The 19,958-nt window shown below is 42.5% G+C and overlaps 1 long non-coding RNA gene across 2 annotated transcripts in view; it reads right to left on the reverse strand.

Annotated features, from left to right (window-relative positions):
• The window catches only part of LOC115943959 (uncharacterized), a 1,191,882-nt gene that overhangs the window by 889,390 nt on the left and 282,534 nt on the right, over window positions 1-19,958 (reverse strand). Inside the window, exon 7 of one of the 2 annotated variants that reach the window (XR_014144114.1) lies at window positions 15,257-15,273. The exons of the other annotated variant lie outside the window; for it this stretch is intronic. This is a non-coding gene — a long non-coding RNA (uncharacterized LOC115943959). Of the gene's footprint in view, window positions 1-15,256; window positions 15,274-19,958 lie in introns of those variants that run through there. 2 annotated transcript variants of the gene reach the window in all.

The following is a 19,958-nucleotide window of genomic DNA, read 5'->3' on the forward strand; positions in this document are numbered from 1 at the left end:
TCAGCTCCCCCACGTGCTGTTAGTGTGGCCGTGGACCCGTGTCTGAAACTCTCTAAAGCCGCGGTATCTTCCTCTGTGCCAGTGGGCACTCGGCATAGACCTACAGCATGCTGCTATTGACCGTGACTTTCCATCCGCGGATAGACACAGGCCTCAGAGAGATTTTACACATCGCCAAGGTTTTGAGTTCTTCGGCACCTGGTCAAAGGGGCTTTGAGAATTCATCGGGGAAGCAGGGGGAAATGGAGAGGACACACCCTCACTTCAGCCAGAATTGCTCTGCGGGCCTCTGCTCGATTGGAGCTTTTATGGAGATTTTAAGGGAAAGGAAAAGGAAGAGCTTTTGCTGCCAAAATTCATCCACACTGCAGACGAGTGCCAGAATCTGGTCTTCCACATCCTGGCCAAATGATGGCCCTGCCTTTTCTTAAACACTGAAATTCTCTCTGTGAGGCCCCGAACTAATTTGCTTCACGATGTTCGTCCTCTTTAGCATATTCAGAAGCTCAAACAAATGGCTAACAAAGTTTTATTGCCTTGTAGAAGTCCCGCCAGACCTTTTTTAATGAAAAGAGCACTGTGCGAACTTAATTGAAGCGCAGGATTCTCGCAACATTGCTACAGTCATTACCGAAAACGGCTGTCCTCCGGAGGCCGTAAATGTCTCCCAGCCATCTCGGCCACACTCTGAATTGGCTTAGCAAATCCTTTTAGCTATAGCGAGCATAAAGAGAGTTTTTCAGCCTGGACCCTTGAGCAAATTACCGCAGATTCCGAATCAATGGAGTTTGAAATAATAAGATTTCGGTGTTTCCATAATGATGTTTTCCATTCTGTAGCACTGCTGATTTTTGAAAGCATGTTCATCATTGATGTCTTACTTATTAGCCACCCGTCGGAGTTAAGATGAGAATGAAAGAAAATTCTATATTTGGCATGCTCTGTAAACTGCAAAGCTCTGAAAATGTTGCAATTACTAAGTTATTAGACTCTGGGTCTCCCGGCTTTGACTCACAGCCTGGCCTGTCTCCTTAGGCCCTAGCCACACTTGGAAAAATATCCTGGACATCTGGGTGGCATTGTGTCTTGCAGGACCAAGGAGGACATTGGGAGCTCGCAGGTGCTAATGCACCTTCTGGAACTATCCAGAAGGGGTAGCTGAAGAATCCCTCATTCACGTGAGAATCTGCCCTTCACTTAAGAGTTGTTAACTGCTCTGTTTTCTGCCTGCTGTCCTCACCCATTTTCATGTTCAGGTTCATAGCCATCTTTCAAGCCCAGGCCATCCAGCTCAAATGCCACCTCCTTCAGGAGCCCGTTCTAAGCATCTCAAGTTCAAGTCATCCCTCCTCCTGGGAACTTTCTGTGCTCCCTGCCCCCCTCCCCTGACCCTTCTTCCGCATTGCCTTGTGTCACTGCTAGGGAACAAGGCATTTCTTTCCCGCTAGTTTACGAGCACCCTGAGAGCGAGGCTCGAGCCATTCCACCCTCCCTGGTGCACCGTAGAGAGAGCAGGTGGTGGCAGACTATTGTCCCAACTACCCATTCTCCTATTCTTCTTGGGAGTAAGTCTTGGCTGAGTATGTGGCTGCCTAACTAGAGCTACATTTCCTGATTCCTTTGCAGCGGGGCATGGCCCTGTGTGGTTTCTGTCAAGTAGATAAGAGCAGAAGCGAGGTGGGTTTCCACTTCATATTCCGAACAACAGAGTAGCTTGTCCCTTTTGTGCTTTTCCCTTCCCACAATATAGAACAAGAACTATACCCTCGGGATGGCAGAGCCACAAGATGGAAGGAACCTGAGTCCCTAGCAAAGCCCCCCCACCACCTAGACTCATTCCAGATGCTTACATGAGAGACAAGTAAACTACTATTTTTCTTAAGCTCTTCTATGTGGGGATCGCTTTGTTAAAGTTGCTTTGCCTAACCACTAATCAGCGTACAGGTGCTCTGTACAGTTTTTGGGTGTGTGAATGAATGGATGCGTGGATAAACAAAAGAATAAATAAAAACGAATGCATGAATAAGTAAATGGCCTGGTGCCAATTGCCATGAAATAACACCTGTCTAACTTTCCTAATGGCGTCTGATTTTGCTGATAGAGAAAGAGCCAGGAAAGAGTTTGGGGGAAGAGAGGGAGGACCCATGCATCTGATGGTGGGTCCCCAGGGAGTTCAGTGACAGCCTTGCTACCGATCCACTTTTCGTATGGTATTAAGCTGCTCCCCAGGGACCTGCTATCAGAAAACTCAAAAGGGAGTTTTCTACTATCAGGAGTTCTTGAAATAGCTTCACCTGGCAATGTGCAAGGACAGTACCAGATGACAATAAAGGACATTCGATGAATCTATCCTTGTGACAATGTTGTTTAAGAAATTCAAAGTATTTTTGTCTATCATGTGACCCACAGCCTCTGTAAGGTGAAATGGCATCATACGGTGAAGAACAATTATATATGTGCTCCACATTCCTCACAGGGTGATAATGAGAATGAAATGAAATCATGTGTGCAAAAGTGCTCTGGGCGTGCCTGGGTGGTTGGACGTGGTTGGTTGGGCGTGGGACTCTTGGTTTCCGCTTGGGTGGTGGGATCAAGCTCCCAGTCAGGCTCGCCCTCAGCACGGAGTCGGCTTGCAATTCTCTCTGCTTCTCCCTCTGCCCCTCCCGCTTGTGCGCTCACTCGCGCGTGTGCACTCCCCCTCTCTCTCTCAAATAAATAAATAAATCTTAAAAAAAAAAAAAAGCGCTCTGTAAACTCTTAGGCCCAGTATGGACGGCTGTTGTTTTATCTGCCTGGCGACTTCCTACCATTATCTAACCTGCGATTCTAGCTGCTGACCACCATCCCTAAGCCTGAGCCAAAAGAATGAGAAAGTGCCCCAGGTCTGGCCAATCATAGGCCCCAGGGATTTTTTTTTTTTTTTTGCCACAGTGATTGGTCCAAGGGGTGAACACATGACCGAGGCCAAGCCAATCAGAACTCTTCCCTAGGAACAGTTTGTACCTCTTCATTTACTGCATTACCAGCTGGAATAAAGGCTGCGTGGAATTCATCACAGCCCTGGGTTCTGAACGGGGGAAGCGGAGTTCAGAGGTGGAGAGGGAGGTTCTGACCCATTGTTTCCGAGACCAGCTCCATGTCTGTCCTCCAGAATCACATGAACAAATTGTTGGTTATATGAAAAAAATTCCCTTTTTTTCCTATAATAGCTTATTTGAGTTGGCTATTTTCCACCTGAAATAAAAATAATCCTAATAAAATACTATATACAAGTAATACATTATTCAAGAGATTCTTTCAAAGGGACTTTGAAAGCTTATTTAGAGATCGTAACCAACAACAATGCCACTCAAGACTCTAACCAAGAGTGGCCACCTTGCCTCTGGAAGAGCCATCCTTTTTGACCAACCATGTGGCTTCTAAGGGGGCATACCCTTACTGATGAAGGTGGAAGAGGATCCCAATCAGCCAGTGATTCCAGTCTGGCCCGCCCTGGTGATCACTGCAATGATAGTTTTGCTTAAATGCTTCCAAGTATGGGAGTGTCACCTCCTCACAAGGGAGACCACCCTACTGCTGTATACTTCTGAGTCTTTTTTTTTTATTTAAGATTTTATTTATTTATCTGAGAGAGAGTGTGTGAATGAGAGGGAGAGGGAGAGAGAATCTGAAGCAGACTCCACATTGAGCACAGAGCCTGTTGTGGAGCTTGATCCCACAACCACGAGATCATGACCTGACCCGAAACCAAGAATCAGGATGCTTAACCAACTGAGCCACCCAGGTGCACCTGTAACACCTCTGATTTTTAGAAATAAAATGAATTCTGGTCTTTTCAGACTTTCCTTTGTCTCTTTTTCACTCTCTGAAGCTGCACAGGATGTCAACCTGCCCCCAACAACCTATACTCCCACCCCGCCTAAGTGGATGGCTCTTCAGATATGTGAAAACAGGTAACATATGTCCCCGAGTCTTTTCTTCTCTGGACTAAAAAGCAGCTTTGCTCAGGTGACAAGCCTATTAAACTCATCACCACCCTGACTTGTCTCACTGGGTGCCCACGAATGAGCCATGTCTCTCTTTGACCATGATATCCGGAACCACATTCATAAATGCAGCCAGGTTCTGACTGATGCAGAGCATACCAGAACGATCACCACCCTGGATCTGGACCTGCACATTCTAGAAATGCAACCTAAATTTATGTCCTTTTAAAAACTTCTTCTCAGACTGTTGACTCATATTGAGCTTAAAATAAACTAGAACCACTAAATCTTCTCTCTAAAGAAGTGCTTTAACCTATCTTTTACTTTTGTGGATTATTTTTTGAAACCAACTAAAAGAAGTTACATGGATTCTGATTTATTCATTGTGATCCATCATTTCATATATTTTTTAAAAACAATGAATATGTGAACAAATGTGTTCTGCATTGCTTAGGGCTGGGTCATTTGCAAATTAGATAAGCTTGCCTCTTTGACTTTATTCAAATCCTTGGTTAAAATGTTGACTAGAGGGGCGCCTGGGTGGCTCAGTCGTTAAGCGTCTGCCTTCGGCTCGGGTCATGGTCCCAGGGTTCTGGGATCAAGCCCCACATCGGGCTCCCTGCTCGGTGGGAAGCCTGCTTCTCCCTCTCCCACTCCCCCTGCTTGTGTTCCCTCTCTCATTGTCTCTCTCTCTGTCAAATAAATAAATAAATAATCTTAAAAAAAATTAAAAATGTTGACTAGGATTGGGCCAAGTGCAAATAAACCTCCCTTCAGAAGGCCAAGGATTTTTTTTTTCTGGGTAAGAGCCTTCAGCCAACTATGAATCCACCCACAGGTACACTATCCAACCCACCTTTCTCCATCTGGTCTCCATCATGAGAAATTTGTCAAACTCCTGAGCTGACCTAATTAATGCATTAATGATATTGTCCCTTAGCGTTGGAGAAAGGCCTAGGCCAACAGACATGAGTCAGGTTCATTTTGTGGAAGCGGTGAGAGGGGTAGCAGAATTGGGCCCTGCAGAGGGAAGATCAGACCTGCAGAGAGGTCCTGAATGCTTCAGGGTAGGGGAGCTTTTAAAGGGAGACTGGAGGAAATTAGAACACAAGGGCATCCCATTCACCTTTTTTCCAGGCAGTTCTTATCAGAAATACAAACTAGATCTAACCCCTCAGCACACAGTTCCCTAGTCCTTCATAGTGATGACACTCCCTGGCGTAAGCATGGTGTTATCAAGACAGCCTTACACTGCCAGAACCAGAATCAACATATTCTCCCTGGGAAGATTGCAGGCTAATCTTATGACTCTCCTAAGCCCTAGAGCCTCTGAACTTGGATAGATGAGAAATAGTGCTAAACGTCCTTAAAAGCTGGGGTGTGGGGCTCAGCTGAGTACATTTCTGGGGAAGGGCCGTACAGGACCCACAATGCAGTGAAAGGGGCAAAGCTCTGATGAAGGAGTCAAAGAGCCTAGGGACCCCCTGGAAAGTCCTCCGAGAGACTGTTGAGCCCAGGGACGCTCGCTGGGGCTTCCATGGGGATTTCACATTACTGGAATTTGGATTGAGGGTTTGGGTGTTTTTAACTTTCACAGGGAACATTTGTGACAAGATAGTAGCTCAGAGTTCTATTCATTTCATAAACCCGCTGTAACAAATTACCCCAAACTAGATGACTTAGAACAGTAGAAATGTATTCTCTCACAGTCTGGAGGCAGAAGTCTGAAAACACAGTGTTAGCAGGGCCACACTTCTTTCCGAGGCCCTGGGACAGAATCCCTTCCATGCCTCTCTCCTAGCTCCTAGGGCCTGTGGATAATCCTTGGCATTCCTTGGCTTGTCGTCACATCAAACCTATCTCTGCCTCTGTCTTCAAGTCACCTTCTCCTCTTGGTGTCTTCTCCTTCTCTGTCTGTCTCACATTTCTCTCTGCCTTTCCATTACAAGGACATTGGTCATCTGATTTAGGGCCCACTGAACAATCCAGGATGATCTCATGTCAAAATTTTTAAGATAATTAAACCTGCAAAAATCCTTTTTCCAAGTTAGGTAACACTCCCAAGTTCTAGGGTTTAGGACATAGATAGATCTTTTGGGGGGCTATTATTCAACCCATTGTAAGAATCCATCTCAATTTTTCTTTTGATGGTACCAAATCACCCTCCCTCTCATCTTGACCAGGAGCGGTGCTTTTCCTGCCAAAAGTCATCAAGAGTTGCAACTGAAAATGAACAGGAAGTGTAGTACCACCTAGGGATGGAAACATAGCACAATATTTGCTGGGATCTGGAGAAGGAACACACATGTGCGCACACGCACACATGCACAGACATGTATGTGGAAAACATTTTATTTGAAGCCCCCAACACCAAACACAATCTCACTCTGTGTATATCACCAACTAGAGTAACTATAAGTACAATTTGGGTATGTGTGCATGTATTAGGTGTTTTAATAAAGGTCATTTGATCTCTTTTTTTTTTTTTTAGATTTTATTTATTTATTCATGAGAGACAGAGAGAGAGAGAGGCAGAGGGAGAAGCAGGCTCCCAAGGAGCAGGGAGCCCGATGTGGGACTCGATCCCAGGACCCTGGGATCATGACCTGAGCCGAAGGCAGACGCTTAACCATCTGAGCCACCCAGGCGCCCCTCATTTGATCTTTATTATTATTTATCTATTATTTTTTCTCTTTGTTGCTTTTGCTCTTATCTCATTGTACGACGCCCGCCTCCTGTTTATCCTCAGATCACTGCCTCCTTCCCTAGTTGCACTCTAGCACTTGGCTGTCCCCACACCAACCCCGGCTCTTTGGTGGCCAGCAAACAGATGATTCAGCGGCCTCTTCCTCCTGAGTCCGAACTGGACTCTGCTTACCATGCTTGCCCCATTCCTACTAGCTCCTCTCACCTATTACCATAATACCCCAGTGACTGTCTCTGGACAGGCTAGCACTTGAGGACCCTCAAGAGGAGGTCAGGGAGCATGACAGTAATCGTTGTAAAGGGCCATGGCCTGAGCAGTTATGAGCTCAACTCATTCATTCATCATTCATCCGAGCAGATGTCTCTGAGCACCTGCGCTGTGCAAGGCACCATTCTAGGTCCTAGGGGATAGGGGAATGTAAAGATGGTCCCTGCCTCAAAGCACTTAGAGCAATTTCATAACATCCCATCTCTCAGACTGAGAGCTTGAATCCAAAGCAAGGAAGAAGAGGTCATGTCACACGGAACACTGTAAATACCTCACTCTTTTGGTTCTTTACAAGCAGCATTCACACATAGCATCCCATTAGAATTAGTGTCATCACACTGATGAGGCTGGCAACCTCTGAGAGTTTTCGGAGGAAGAAGCAGAGGTGCAGGTGATCCCCCACGTTCCCAGACCATGGGCGGCAGGGCTGGGGTCTGAGTCCAGGGGCTTGCTTCACTCCACCGTGAAAGTTTGTTTTCTCTTGCCTTGAATTCTGGGCCATTGTTAGCCTTCCTCCTTCTTCTCCCCCAGTGCTCCTGGGCCCCATGGCCCTCGTGGTTCCCTCTGCCTTTCCATCCTGAGATTCCTGGGCTCCTTCATCTTTATCCAGGAGCTTCTCAGTTCTCTAGTCTGATAAATTATGCTAATGGGTGAAAATAGGTCAAACACAGCAAATTTCCAATCCTATTTTAAGCTTCAGGGAGATGAAGCTCTAATGGAAAAAAGAATACAAAGACTATTTAATGGACATGCTGGCTGAGGATAAACTACTTTCAGCATCATGCAAACATTTATCCAGCACTTAGCATCTCAGAGGAAATGAGCTAGGAAGTACATGGAGGGTCTGGTGCAGTTGCTTCCCCAGGGCCATGGCACAGAAACCTGGGAGTTGGGGGCCAGCTGGAGCTCTGTGTGAGTCCCTCCTGTGAGACACTGGGCAAGTGACAAGCTCTTTGAGCTTAGTGTGCCGTGAAATAGAGATAAAAATATCTACTCATAAGGTTCTCGTGAGGCTTCGAGAGGCTAGAGTAGATAGACGTGCCTTGCAAGTGTTAGGAGTTTAAATGTTTAACATGTTTGTTCCTTGCCCCCTTGGAGAGCTTACGTTCCAGCTGGGGCCATAACGTCATTCCCGTGAATTGAATAGAGGTCAACTACACTCCAACAGTCTCGCCCTTCCTGAACCCTGCAAAAGAGCTACATACTTTGGGGAGGTGGTAAAAGGACAGAACACAGGTGAGAAGACAGAGGACAAGTGAGAGGGCAGGTGAGGCACACAGGTAGGAGTACAGTGGGGAGGGCAAGGGCACGTAGGGTCCAGGTTCTGGGAGCTCCAGGCATTCCTTATCTTGGGCAGCATAACTCCACTCTGCCTCTGTCTTCTCCGTCTCGGTCACTAGCTCCGTCTACATTTCTCTTCTAAGTACATCATCATGAGACTTGGGCCCCACTCTAAATCCAGGATGATCTCATCTCGAGATCCTTAAGTTAATTACATCTGCAAAGGCCCTTTTCCAATGCCTAATGAGTGCCCCAGATCTTATTCTTAAAACTCATTGAAGCCTGCTATGGGAATGTAAAATGGTACAACCACTATGGCAGTTTCTTAAAAAGTTAAACATATGTCTACCATTTAATCCCGCCATTCCATTTCTATGAATTTACCTAAGAGAAAACAAACCAGATGTCCACGTAAAGACTTGTACACAATGTTCATAGCAGCTTTATTTGTAATAGTCAAAAATTGGAAACAACCCAGATGTCCAAGAGGCGAATGGATAAACATAGTGTATCCATACAATGGAATCCTACTCAGCAATCAAAAGGAATGCACTACACAGCAACATGGATGAATCTTAAAATAATTATACTGAATGAAAGAAGACAAAAAAAGAATATATACCGGATGGTTCTGTTTAATAAAACTCTAGAAAATGCTAACAGATCTATAGTGACAGAAAGCAGATCAATGGGTGCTTGGGGATGGGAGAGACTGGAGGGAGGGGGCGGAGAGACTACAAAAGGACACAAGAAAACACTTGGGGATGATGGATATGTTCTCTACGTTGATCATGGTGATGTTTATATGTGTGTCAAAACTTAACACATTGTACAATTTAAATATCTGCTGTTTATGGTATATCAATTATACCCCAGTAAAACTTTTTAAAAAACCCACTGCAGAATTTTTAATTAAGGTAAAGACGTGGACAGATTTTCAAAGGTCTTCCAGTCTGTACAGAAATGGGGAAGACACTAGACATAGAAAAACAGCCTAAGGCATAATTATGTATATAGTTAGGTAAGACAGGAAATGCTGATTCATTCAATTTAATTGCTGTGTAGTATTCCATTGTGGAAATATACCATAATCTATCCATTTGCCCATTGAAGGATATTTAGATTGTTTCCAATTGTTTATTATTACCAAAATGCCTTAATGAATAGTATTGTAAGTTTCTCCAAGTACTCACATGTGCTAATGTCTCTAATGAAATACCTACAGGTGCAATTATTGAGTCAGAGTACAAGTGCCTTCAAGTTTACTAAGTATTGCCAAATTGTTGTCTCCAAAGTCATTGCAAAAATATTCACTCCTGTCAGTATTTTTATGAAAGTTCCCATTGTTCCACATTCTCATCAACACTTGGCATTATCAAAATGTTAAAAATTTTTATGGGTGTACAACGGTATCTAATTTTTCCAGTTTTCATTTCCAGAATTATTAGTGAGGTTGTGCATCTTATTACTCTTGGCCACTGAGGTATTCTCCTCTGTGAATTCCTAGTTTTGCTTGTTTTCCTAGTGGGTCACTTTTCCTATTTTATTGACTTGTTGTTCACCTTATATTCTTGTATCCTAATCCTGCATGCTGTATGCTTTGTAAAAATCTCCTAATCTGTGGCTTATCTTTTCACTTTGTTTTATGGTGCCCTTTGTTAATATTATGCATTTGTCTCCTAATGCTCCTGTAACGAATTACCACAATCTTAGTGGCTGAACAGAACAAATTTATTATCTTATAAGGTCAGAAGGTCAGATATGGCTTTCACTTGGCTAAAATCAATGTGTAGGCAGGGCTGTATTCCTTCTTCAGGCTCTAGGGGAGAAATCCATTTCCTTGTCTTTTCTGTCTTCTAGAACCCATTTCTTGGCTGTGGCCCCTTCCTCAATCTTCAAAGTAACCACATACAATTTTCAAATCTCTCCCTCATTTTGACATTCCTATGTCCCTCTTGTAAGGACCAGGGGTCAGCCCAGTTTATTAAATTGTTCACTTTTCCTACTAATCTGCTATGCCAACTTTACTGTATAGCAAGCTTTCATAAATGCATGGGTTTGTTTCTGGGCTCTCTATTCTTTCAATTATTTACTCCCTTGCTTCTCAAAGTGTAGTCCTCGGACCAGCAGCATCAGCATCACCGGGTACCTTGTTCAGAATACAGAATCTCAAGCTGCATCCCATACTTTCTCAATTAAGACCTGCGATAAACAAGATCCCCAGGAGATTCCTATGAGCAGAAAAGTTTAAGAAGCACTAGTCTACCCAATGCTTTTGAAATCTTAGTTACTTCATTTCAAGCATTGATATCTGGTAACTCAAGTTCCCTTTTTTTCTCTTCATCATGATCAATTAATAGTTTGGGGAGGATTGGAAATTTTATAATAATCGAAATTCATGGACTTGTATTGGATTTACTTGGGGCTTCTTTTTTGTCTTTCAGTAAACGTTGGTAATTTTCTCCATAGAGGTTTTGTATATCCTTTTTGAAGCCCCAGAGTCAGGTTTTTATCCACACGAGGGTTACTCTGAGCCTCTCACTGCGCAGGGTGTGTTTTTGCTGCAGTCACTCAGTGTGGTTCAAAACCCAAGGCTCTACCCACCCGCCCCTCGGGGACCAATTTCCACCGGGCACGCGCAGCGCGGAGAGGGACTTGCAGGAAGTGAGGCGCATGCGCAACGGCCCTCGTTTCTTACTGGTTGTTGGGGGCGCAGGGCCAGGTGTTCAGCTGTCTTCCGACCGTGGGCTCCCTCACCAGTGAAGTAAGTACTCCCTCACCCGTTTAGAAAGTTCCGCACGCTCACGGCCTGTTCTAGGCAGATTTCCAGGGCAGTGTACAGAGCGGGTCTGAGCAGACAGACATGTCCTGGTTGCTCTTGCCAAAAGAGAGAAGAGGGCTTGGTTCTTCAACCACCCATCTTGCTTCTCAGTATGGCTTCTGCCATTGGTTCTCGATTACCCCTTCACCCCGCCGCTGCCAGCACCCTAAAACGACAGGGGAAAAAGCCCACTCGGTTCCAGAAAATTTAGAGGCAAATGCAGGAGCCGGGTGCCCCGCCCAGGACCCTGACATGGTAAGCATAGGAGTAGATCCAGTATTTATATAAGGAATTTGCAGAGTGCTGGTCAGTTTCCAGACTGGCTGAAGGCTTTGATGTCCATACAGATGTGGTACCCATGGTGGAGCAAAAACTGAAGCAGGATCAAAAAGTCCTTAAAGCTCCGCTTGCCCGATCCATGCTCTAGCTGTTCCTAGGCTCTGGGGATACCTTGAAGCGGCTTCCTGCAGGCCACTCTGTATCAGGCTCTTTGCTGATGCCAAGGGATGAAGCCCCAGTCAAAGGCCAGGGTCACAGCACAGTTTTTGTTTTTGTGTGTGTGTTGTTGATTTTAGCCATTCTGACAGGTGTGAGGTGTTATTGCATTGTAGTTTTGATTTGTATTTTCCTGATGATAAGTGATGATGAGCATCTTTTCATGTGTCTGTTGGTATCTGTATGTTTTCTTTGGAGAAATGCCTGTTCATGTCTTCTGCCCATTTTTAATTGGATTATTTGTTTTTTGGGTGTTCACTTTTATAAGTTCTTTGTCTATTTTGGATACTAACCCTTCATTTTTTTTAAGATTTAATTTTTTATTTGACAGAGAGAGCACAAGCAAGGGGAGCAGCAGAAGGCGAGGGAGAAGCAGGCTCTCTGCTGAGCGGGGAGCTTGATGGGAGGGGGGGGGGGCTTGCTCCCAGGACTCTGGGATCATGACTTGAGCTGAAGGCAGATGTTTAACCGACGGAGCCACCCAGGCAACCCTGGATACTAACCCTTCATTGGATATGGCATTTGCAAATATCTCCTCCTATTCTTTAGATTGCCTTTTAGTTTTGTCGATTGTTTCCTTTGCTGTGCAGAAGCTTTTTATTTTGATGTAGTCCCAGTAGTTTATTTTTGCTTTTGTTTCCCTTGCTTCAGGAGACCTATCTAGAAAAAGTTGCTATGGCCAATGTCTAAGAGGTTACTGCCCGTGTTCTCATCTAGGATTTTTATGGTTGCAAATCTCACATTTAGGTCTTTAATCCATTTTGAATTTATTTTTGTGTATGGTGTAAGAAAGTGGTCCAGTTTCTTTGCATGTTGCTGTCCAGTTTTCCCAACACCATTTGTTGAATATCCTTTGCTGCTTTGACAAAGATTAATTGACCATATAGTTGTGGGTTTATTTCTGGGTTTTATAGTCTGTTCTATTGATCTATGTGTCTGTTTTTAATGCCATCACCATACTGTTTTGCTCACTACAGCTTTGTGATATAACTTGAAGTCCAGAACTGTGATGCCTCCAGCTTTGATTTTCTTTTTCAAGATTGCTTTGGCTATTCAGAGTCTTTTGTGGTCCCATACAAATTTTATTAATATTGTTTGTTGTAAATTCTGTGAAAAATGCTGTTGGTATTTTGATAAGGATTGCATTAAATTTCTAGATTTCTTTGGGTAGTATAGATATTTTAACAATATTTATTCTTCTAATCCACGAGCATGGGGTGTCTTTCCATTTCTTTGTGTCATCTTCAGTTTCTTACATCAGTCTTTTATAGTTTTCAGAGTATAGGTCTTTCACCTCTTTGGTTAGGTTTATTCCTAGGTATCTTACAATGGGGTTGTTGTCTTAATTTCTTTTTCTGCTGCTTCATTATTGGTATATAGAAATGCAACAGATTTCTATACATTGATCTTGTATCCTGCAACTTTACTGAATTGGTTTATCAGTTCTAAGAGTTGTTTGGTGGAGTCTTTAGGGTTTTCTCTATGTAGTACCATGTCATCTGCAAACAGTGAAAGTTTGACTTCTTCCTTGCTGATTTGGATGCCCTTTATTTCTTTTTATTGTCTGATTGCTGAGGCTAGGACTTCCAGTACTATGCTGAGTAACAGTGGTGAGAGTGGATATCCTTGTCTTGTTCCTGACCATAGAGGAAAAGCTCTCAGTTTTTCCCCATTGAGGAGGATATTAGCTATGGGTCTTTCATATATGGCCTCTATGATATTGAGGTATGTTCCATCTATCCCTACTTTGTTGAGGGTTTTTATCATGAATGGATGTTGTACTTTGTCAAATGCTTTTTCTGTGTCTACTGAAATGATCATATGGTTCTTATTCTTTCTCTTATTGATGTGATGTATCATATTGATTGATTTGTGAATATTGAACTACCCTTGCCACCCAGGAATAACTCTCACTTGCTCATGGTGAATGATTTTTTAAATGTACTGTTGGATTTGGTTTGCTAGTATTTTGTTGAGAATTTTTGCATCCATGTTCATCAGGAATATTGGCCTGTAGTTCTCTTTTTGTGGTGTCTTTATCTGGTTTTGGTATCAGAGTAATGCTGGCCTCATAGAATGAATAGTAAATTTTTCTTCCTTTTCTATTTTTTGGAATAGTTGGAGAAGAATAGATATTAACTCTTCTTTAAATATTTGGTAGAATTTTCCTATGAAGCCATCTGGTCCTGGACATGTTTGTTGGGAGATTTTGATTACTGATTTAATTTCTTTGGTGGTTATCAGTCTGCTCAAGTTTTTATTCCTTCCTGCTTTAGTTTTGGTAGTTTATATGTTTCTAGGAATTTATCCATTTCTTCCAGGTTGTCCAATTTGTTGGCACGTGGTTTTTCATAATATTCTATTACAATTGTATTTCTGTGGTGTTGTTATTTCTCCCCTATCATTTGTGATTTTATTTATTTGGGTTCTTTCTCTTTTCTTTTTGATAAGTCTGGCTAGAGGTTTATCAATTTTATTGATTTTTTTCAAAGAACCAGCTCCTGGTTTCATTGATCTGTTCTTTGTCTTTTTTTTTTTTTTTTTTTAGTTTCTATATCATTTTTTTCTGCTCTAAACTTTATTATTTTCTTCCTTCTGGTGGTTTAAGGCTTAGTTTATTGTTGTTGTTTTCTAGCTCCTTTAGATGTATGGTTATGTTGTTTATTTGAAATTTTTCTTCTTGTGGTAGGCCTGTATTGCTGTAAACTTCACTCTTTGGACCTCTTTTGCTGCATCCTAAAGGTTTTGGACTCTTGTGTTTTCATTTTCAGTCATTTCTATGTACTTTTTAGTTTCTTCTTTGATTTCCTGGTTGACCCATTCATTGTTTAGTAGAATGTTATTTAACTTCCATGCGTTTGTGGTCTTTCCAGATTTTTTCTTATGGTTGACTTGTAGTTTCATAGTGTTGTGGCCAGAAAAGATGCATGGTATGACTTCGATCTTTTTGAATTTTTGAGGCTTGTTTTGTGGCCTAATATGTTATCTATTCTGGAGAAGGTTCCATGTGCACTTGAAAAGAATGTGTATTCTGCTGTTTTAGGATGGAATGTTCTGAATATATCTGTTCATCTCTTCCAGTCTGTCATTCAAAGCCATTGTTTCCTTGCTGATTTTCTGTTTAGATGATCTGTCCATTGATGTAAGTGGGGTATGAAAGTCCCCTACTATTATTGTATTATTATCGATTAGCTTCTTTGTTATTAGCTGTTTTATGTATTTGGGTGCATACAAATTTACAATTTGTTGGATTGTCCCCTTTATTATTATATAGTGTTGTTCTTTGTCTCTTTTTACAGTCTTTGTTTTAAAGTCTACTTTGTTGGGGGGTGCCTGGGTGGCTCAGTCAGTTGAGCGTCCAATGCCTGATTTCAGCTCAGGTCATGATTTCAGGGTCATGAGATTGAGCCCCATGTCAGGTTCTGCACTGGGTGTGGAGCCTGCTTAAGATTCTCTCTCTCCCTCTCCCTCTGCCCCTCCACCAGCAACTCATAATCTCTCTCTCTCTCTTTTTTTTTTTAAGATTATTTATTTATTTATTTATTTGAGAGAGAGAATGAGAGAGAGAGAGCACATGAGAGGGGGGAGGGTCAGAGGGAGAAGCAGACTCCCTGCCGAGCAGGGAGCCCGATGCGGGACTCGATCCTGGGACTCCAGGATCATGACCTGAGCTGAAGGCAGTCGCTTAACCAACTGAGCCACCCAGGCGCCCCTCTCTCTCTCTCTTAAAAAAAAAAAAAAAAACTACTTTGTTCAATATAATTCAATACAAGTATTGCTACTCACGCTTTCTTCTGACATCCATTTGCATGATAGATGTTTCTCCATCCCCTCACTTTCAATCTGTGGGTGTCTTTAGGTCTAAAATTAGTCTTTTGTAGGCAGCATATAGATGAGTCTTGTTTTTTATACATTCTGTCACCCTATGTCTTTTGATTGGAATGTTTAGCCCATTTACATTCAAAGTAATTATTGATAGATATGTATTTATGGGCCTTTTATTATTTGGTTTGTGGTTGTTTCTGAAGATTTTCTCTGACCCTGTCTTGTCTTTGTCTCTTTCATGGTTTGCTGATTTTCTTTAGTTATATATTTGGATTTCTTTTTCTTTATTCTTTGCATATTTATTAGTAGGTTTTGATTTTTGGTTACCATTAGGTTTGTAGTTTGAACCCACTCTTTACTCCTCTCCTCCCCACGTGTTGTTATATTTTATATTCTTTTATCTTGTGAGTTCCTTGACTGATTTTTACAGAAGTAGTCATTTTTACTGCTTTTGTGTTCCCTAACTTTATACTGTCACTTTTGGTCTCTTTTTCACTCAAAGAGTCCCTTTAATATTTCTTGCAGGGCTGGTTTAGTGGTCATGAACTCCTTTAGTTTTAGTTTGTCTGGAAAACTCTCTCTCTCTCCTTCTATTCTGAATGATAGTCTGGCTGGATAGAGTATTTTTGGCTGCAGATTTTTCCCATTCAGCACTTTGAATATACCACACTCCCTTCTGTCTTGGAAAGTTTCTCCTGAGAAACACCCTGCGAGCCTTATGAGGTTTTTTTCTTGTAAGTTACTGTCATCCTTTGTCTTGCTGTTTTAAAATTTTTTCTTTATCACTGTATTTTGCCAGTTTAATTACAATATGTCTTGGTGTGGATCTGCTTTTGTTGATTTTGATGGAAGTTCTCTGTGCTTCCTGGATCTGGTTATCTGTTTCCTTCCCCAGATTAGGGAAGTTTTCCACTATTCTTTTTTCAAATAAATTTTCTCTTTTCTCTCTTATTCTTCTTCTGGGACTCCTATAATAATGAATGTTATTACATTTGATGGAGTCATGGAGTTCCCTACGCCTAGTCTCATTTTGCATAATTCTTTTGTTCTCTCTTTTGATCAGCATGATTACTTTCCATTACCCTGTCTTCTAGGTCATTAATTCATTTCTCTGTTTCTTCTAGCCTGCTGTTCATTCTATCAAGTGTGTTTCTCACTTCATTCATTGAACTCTTTATCTCTGCTGTGTTATTCCTTATCTCTGTCTTTAGGGTCTCACCCATGTCTTCCACTCTTTTCTCAAATCCAGTGAATATCCTTATAATCATTACTTGAAATTCTCTGTCAGGCATGTTATTTGTATCTGTTTAACTTAGATCTCTGGCCATTGTCTTGTCCTGTTCTTTCATTTGGGATCAATTTCTCTGTCTTTGCATTTTATCTAAGTCTCTGGGCCTGACTCTCTGTGTTAGGAAAGTCAGCTATGTCTCTCATTCTTGAGGGTAATGGCTTATGAAAAGAGGTCCTTTAGTGCCATGCCATGTAGTGCTCCCTAGTCCCCAGGCCTGGCACTTCAGGGAGTACTCCAGTGTGTGCTGCGTATGCTCTACTATTATATCCTGGCCACATTATCCTTCAGGCCAGTCGTCTGCAGAAGCTCTCTTTGCCTCTTGTGGGCAGTGTTCAGTCCCTAGCCTGCATGTGGTGCATTTTAACTAGGTGTGATTTGGTCTGTTTGTGAAATGAGAACAATAACCGCCACCGCCAGAACCACGACTCTGAAGAACTCCCAAGTTGGGAGATGTGGGGTTGGCAGGGGGTTGGGCCAGTCTTCTGGGAGAGGGGCCCACTGAGCTGGGACTGAGGCAAGTGTGACTGGGAGGGGCAGTTCCTCTGGAGCATGGGATGGGGGTGGGGCTTGATGTAAGCAAGTTAGATAGCAAGTCTGACCTCATTTAGGACTTTTTAGAAAAAAAAAAGTCCTGGAGGCAGGTTAACTTTTTATAAGCAGTTAATCTTGGGCAAAGTACTTAACATCTTTGAGCTGCAATGATCTCATTTGTAAAATGGAAATAATAACAGAACATTCTAAAGGATTTCATCATGATTAAGATGCTTTTGGCTACAAGTAATTCAATTTAAACAGTAAAGAAACTATATCTCCTCACACAAAAAGAAGTCCTGATACTTCTGGGGTGGTTACCTCAGTAATCAATGACACAATTATTTTCCATTTCTTGGTTCTGACATTTTCTTTGTCTCCTTACTGTCAGGCTAATTCCCCTGCTAATTGCAAAATGATTGCTAAAGTTTCTGGCATCCAAAAATTATTGAGAAGCACCTCCCTGTCCCCCACTCATTAGGCTTTTCTTCATATCCCATTGGCTAGAATTTTTTCACGTGTCCATACTGAAACCAGTCACCCCAAGAGAAATGGGATCACAGTAATTGGTTTTGACCAATTGGGATATAGCTTTCCTTGAGTTGCTAGGAAAAGTAGTAGACATCTGAACAAAATTAGGTCTCTGCCAGCCAGGAAGAAGGGAACAGGTTGTTTGGTAGGCAACAAGAATGTCTACTACAGTGTACAGCGCTGTTCCAAAACTGTAATGAGATCATTTGTAGAAAGCTGTCAGAATGGTACCTGGTGCACAGTAAGCTCTCAAATCAATGTTAGCTAGAAATATTCCTCATAGACTTCACGATTAGGTTAGAAAATGGCAAGTTTTGAAACTTGTATTTTTCTTATAGTGCTGGATGAATAATATAAACAAAGTGATCACAGGAGCACAGAGGAGCCCTTAACCTGGTGTGGAGAGAGGAATTGTAGGGTCTGTGGTAGGGGGAGATACCCTGTCAGGAAGGGCTTCTCAGAAAGAGATGGCCTTGAACTGAGTCCTGAAAGACAAATAGACGTAAGCAGATTTTTTAAAAAGAAAGGATGGAGTGGCCATGGGGTATGGGAGCAGGGACTAGAGACTTACCTGTCTTCTATGCACCTGAAAATGCCTGGGGAGGAGGAGGTTGAGAAAACCTTTGGAGCTAGATGTGCCCTGAGGGCAGGGTGATGTCAAAATATTAAATGTCTTAGACAAATTGATCTTGAGCACATGTCAAAGTTTATTATCTTGGTAGCAAAGAAACCAGCAAGGTGACAAAAGAGTGTGCTGGTTCAGAGAAGGCTTATATAGTTAGGAAAAAGAATCTTGTATAATTAGCCAGATTTTATTTTATTTATTTATTTTAAGAAGTTTTTATTTATTCATTTGAGACAGAGAGATACAGAGAGAGAGAGAGCAAGAGCAGTGGGGAGAGGCAGAGGAAGAGGGAGGAGCAGACTCCCCACAGAACAGGGAGCCCAACGTGGGGCTTGATCCCAGGACCTGGAAACCACAACCCAAGCCGAAGGCAGACGCTCAACCATCTGAGTCACCCAGATGCCCCAACTAGCCAGATTTTAAAGTGAGAAAGATTGCAGTCATTTCTCAAGGTCATAACATTATCAAGTGCATATTGGCTGTGTGAAAGTGAATGAAGGAAGCCAGAAGGGGGCACTACCACTCATCGTCAATTGCAGACCCCTACATGAAGAGAGTGATTTGCATTCCCAACAGAAAGAAGCCTACTTTATGATCCCAGCTGGAGGAAGATTTTCTCCTTGCCTGGCAACAGCTCAGCCAATAAGAGACTGTCACAACTCAGCCAATGAGAAGCCACAACACTTCAAACTCCTGGTTTACTCTAATGCACTTTTTACTTAAAAGAGCCCCTCCCAACTCCCCCCCCTTTCCTCTATAAAAAAGTGTTCCTCTCCTTTGTTCTCTTGACTTGCCTATAGTTTTGACATAGTTTGCATGTCCCAGATTGCAATTCTCTTCTATTCCTGAATAAACCTATTTTGCCGGTAAAATAACTGACAGTTTTATTTTTCAGGTTAACAGTTATACCAAAGGGCAGCTGTAGCAGGATGATCTAAGATGCTGGGTGTGCTGAATGTCAGTCAAAAGAGGGGGAGAAAAAAAATAAAAGACCTGGCACATTTAAGAAGCAAATGATAAGGGTTCATTTCTCTCTGATTTTGGAAGAGCCAAATTGTATCCCCAGCCAATTGACAGATAATCAGGTAATACAGTCAACTAGGGGGATGAGCAGAAGCATGAGTGTGAGGGGAAGGTCAAAGTGGGATTAAGTTCTCATTTTAAACAGTCATCCCTGATGATTTGTTACATTTGGGCCACGAAGGTGCAAAATACAGTTTGCCTGCTGCTTAGTTTTGGATAACATTTTTCCTCACTAGAAATGAATAGCAGGCCCTAGGCAATGCTGGTGGTGGGGGGGAGTGGGGGAGTTGAAATTTATTCTGGAAGTTGGAGGGAACCCCTGCTGGATTGTAAGGCTCATTCTGTGGGATCTAGTTCCTTTCTCCTGGGCCTGGAAGTCCTACAATAACACCCAGAAGGAAGAGAAATGAAGACAAACAACATGCCCAGTGGTGAAATTTTTTTTTTTCGTTTAGATGAGGCAATATGTCTGTGCTTTCAAGCACCTGCCTGTAGAAATCTGATATGTGCAACTGGCTTTCAATAAGAACCACAAATGACTCTATTTTAACCAGTCTCATTAAGTCCTTTGCCTG

The sequence above is a fragment of the Leptonychotes weddellii genome, chromosome 4, assembly GCF_054177405.1.
Source record: "Leptonychotes weddellii isolate Sample4059 chromosome 4, ASM5417740v2, whole genome shotgun sequence".
NCBI classification, from domain to species: Eukaryota; Metazoa; Chordata; class Mammalia; order Carnivora; family Phocidae; genus Leptonychotes; species Leptonychotes weddellii.